This window comes from Onychostruthus taczanowskii, unplaced genomic scaffold (assembly GCF_017590055.1).
Source record: "Onychostruthus taczanowskii isolate IOZ18803 unplaced genomic scaffold, ASM1759005v1 scaffold13, whole genome shotgun sequence".
Taxonomy (NCBI): domain Eukaryota; kingdom Metazoa; phylum Chordata; class Aves; order Passeriformes; family Passeridae; genus Onychostruthus; species Onychostruthus taczanowskii.
Window position 1 is genome coordinate 4,009,433 of NW_024498462.1, and position 3,818 is coordinate 4,013,250.

Sequence of the window (3,818 nt, forward strand, 5' to 3'; positions counted from 1 at the left end):
AGCGGCGCTGGCGCAGCCAATGGGCGCGGCGGGCGGCCGGTGACGACACACGGGCCGGGGCTGGGGCTGGGGGCAAATCTCGTGTTTCAAGGCAGCGCGCAGGGAAAGCGCGGCGCGGGGGGGTGCTCGCCCTCCCAGCCCCTTGCTCGGGTGCCCCCGCAGAGGGGTGCGGAAACCCGGGAGGCGGGACCGGCGCCGGCCGGCCGGGCAGGGGGTCCCGAAAGGCATCATCACGCTCCCTGGTCTTCGTCCGCTGGGAATAGGAAATGCACTGTGAAATTCGGGGCTCCCCCGGATGACGTCTGCGTGTGACAGCCTGCGGGCTTCTCCTGTCCGCATCCAAACGTGGGAGAAGGCCAGCGGGAGCGAGGCTGGAGCAACCAGCTCCGGCCACTCCTGCAAGATGCAAACATCTCCCAACACACCAGAAGAAAAAAATCTTATTCACGGTCTGTCTTTTCCATTCTCCTTCATTCTTTTAGAATTACGCTTCCCTAGGCAATGTGTGGTCCTTCTCCTGCTCCTTCTGAATCCACGAGTTCAGCTCCTCCATGAAAGGTATCAAAAGTATAAATAGACGCAGCTTTGATGAGGATGATCTCACATTTACAATATTTCCAGGGGGAAAGAAAGAAGTGCCGATAAACACGACCAATTTTACAATGTCTGTGGCAGAGCCTGCAGGGCCCTGGGCACGGAGCAGTGCTGGGGCTGGGAGCACCAGCCATGCCCTGATCTTGGGGCTGTGCCTGGTCCCAGGGCTGGCAGGAAACTCCACCAGCTCCAAGTGCCACCAATGGAAAGGGCTGTGCTTTACATACCAAAGTGAGCACACCTTTGACCATTTTTTTGTTTGATTTGTTGGGAATTTTTTCCTGATGGACATGCACAGAGTATGTGTAATAACACATTATGGAACAGCCAAGAGCAGGCAATGACCACTTACCTTCTGCTGGCTGCTATTGCCAAAGGTAAGGCAGGCCACGTGTATCCAAGAGGAGATAATAAACTGTCCCAGCCCCACCACATGACATGTGATCTTCTCTGACCACGAGTGATCAGGCTGCTGCCTTACAGCTCGTTCAAAGGACCGGTTCTCCAGAAGCAAGAGCTCATTGAGTCACCCAGTCCACACTGACGTGACAAGCAGCCCTGACTGAATCACTACCATCCCCTCCTGCTGTAAGCCGAAGTCTCACCAAGGTTTTCTTCCCCAGTATGAGTCAAATCTGTCACTTAGCTGGCTGGTTCTGCAGTGATTACAGTCAAGCCATAGAGCAAATTGTCAGTGTTCTTTCCACTCCCACACAGAATTACTCCTGTGGATAGATGACTTTCAGGATCTTCTAAGGTAAGCAGGAATTGTGAAAATCTGCTGTCCCTCAACAACGGAAGAAGAGGCCTTCCATTTTCTGCTGCATTTGGTGTCCATGTGACAGTGTCAGTGTCCAGTGACAGCACTGCATGCATCCAGGAGGGCTGGGACAAGCAATGGGGTAACTCCTGCAGGGGACACACAAAATGTTGAGCCAAAGGGGGTTAATTAGCAGAGAGTGCAGGTTTTGGCCTTTGGCTCTTCTCCTGTCAAAGTCCACGTAAAGCTTCTGGAGGAATGCCCTGTGACTGCAGCGAGGAAGGGAACGCAGCTGGAGGAGCTGTCAGGGTCCCTGCAGGCTCACCCAGCCCTGCAAACCACACTGGCTGCTGCAAACTGTTGTTTACAACAGCCCAGAGCTGGAAAGGACTGAGCAGATGGGGGACCAGCAGTACACAGCCACCTTTGGAGTAAAAATCATTCCTGATGGCTTTGGAAAGACTGGTGGGTCATTTACCAGCCCCATGCCCTGGAGTACCACGAGCCATGGGAAGTGCAAGTCCTGCTCACAGGCTTCCAAAAGAGGGATGCAGCTCAAGGAAAAGCTGCAGATAGAGCATGAAATCAGGCAATTACAGTTGTTAGGACTGAATCTGTGAGTGAATAATTTCCATTCTTTTTAAAAAGTCCAACTAAAATCTAGTTTTAGCATAAACTTTTAGCAGAACTGCTCTTAGGAGTACCATAAGAAAACTGCAGGCTCTATGAAGCACCAAGCCCAGGTCAGGCTGCCCTTTGCCAAAGGCTGGGCAACAACAGATGAAGGAAGAGTTTCAGTTTCCTTTCCCCTGTGAAAGAACAGAAACTTGACTCTGTGACTGCACGCAGTAAAAAAGCAGATCAGATCTCTTAAGCTCAGCCCTGTCCAAAGCTACAACTCTCCTGGGAGCCAAAGAAACTTTGCAAGCGTTGACTGTGCACAGTGGAGTTTTGCCTGAAAATTACAGAGGGTTTTTAAATCTCTGTGCCTTTCAGGTTGGCCTTTGGGGACCACAAAGCCCTTGAATCTGTGCATTTCAGCCTTCCAGGGTTCTCCAGCTATCTCTGAGCTGTTAAATGGAAGCCAGCTGTCCCATACATGATGGAAAGCTGACTTTGCATGCCTGTCCCTTGCCTGCCTGGCAAAGGAGACAAAGAGTGGCAGCAAAAAGCAAAGGCCACAAAGGGAAAATTCCCCAAACCACAGAGTTCCCTTGCTCCTCATGCCAGCTGTAATGAGGCTGACCCTCTTGGAACCCTGGAGGGCTCTGCTGCTCACTATAAGCAGCTGCATGTGCTGACAATGGGCACATTGCTCAAGCACATTGCTGGGAGAGAGGAGGAAAGAAAAAATGAGTGATTGCATGGTGAAGGCACCTCCACAGTCCCAGGGTGCCGGGTTCAGCAGTCCAAGCTGGACTTGCTCCATGGGTCCACCTGGGATGGTCTGGGCTGTGCCAGACTTGCAGAGTGTGGCTGGGCCTGACCTGGCCCAGACATGACATGGTGATGGCTTTGTCCTCACAGGGCATAGGAAAGCAGGTCAGTCCCTGCTCACATCAGTTCTGTGTGACTGTCACATGCACATCCCAGCGAGTTGGAAATGCTTTGAGTCCACATGCCCACCCACGAGGTCCAGCCTCCAAGACCTGCAGGGCCTGCCCAAACCCTGTTATTTCAGGAGCCATCTGGTCTCTGAACAAGAATCTCATCCTGCAAAAATAACTTCGGAAGCTGCCCTAATTTGAGCCCCAATGCCCAATGCTTTAGGTGTCTGAGAAAAAAAGAAGCAGGAGGAAGGACCTGGCCGGACCATGTGCATCACTAACCCCAACAGCTCCTTTCTTGTGTACTCAAACAGGCAGGATTGGCTGTATCACCACCATCTGTGCTGGAGTGTCTCTGTGACGGGCTGTGCACAAGCTTCCCAGCCCCTTCTTGGGGCGTTCCCAGCCAGGAGTGGCCCAAGGGCAACTCCTTCCTGAAGATGCAACCCTACAGAAATTCAGGGCCAGGTAGCCAACACCTAGCAAAGCAAGAAAAAGAAATTTTAGCTCTGAGCAACAAAACATGCCTGAGGGCTTCAAAAGCCCAGTGCCAGGTAACCTCACCTGTTAAATATAATCAGATAGAACCTCCCAAACTGACTGCAGGGCTGCAGACTTGCACTGCCTGACCAGCAGCCTTACCTGTGCCAGAGGAGCATGCAAAGCTGAATGTCTCAGCAAACGACACCAAGCACCAAATTTTCAGAAATCAAAGGTACACTTAGCTGGGATGGCCAAGAAAGTCTTGAGCAAAAAGAGAAATCCTTTCAAAGAGCTGCCTGATCCTGCTTTCACAGGTAATGCACTCAAGCAGGGCAGGAATTCAGGAGAACTCCTGCAGATCTGCAGGAAGCCTTGTTCAGTGCTATGTAGGATGTAACCTTAATGGAATACATGGTTCCAGAGGTGGCTCAGAC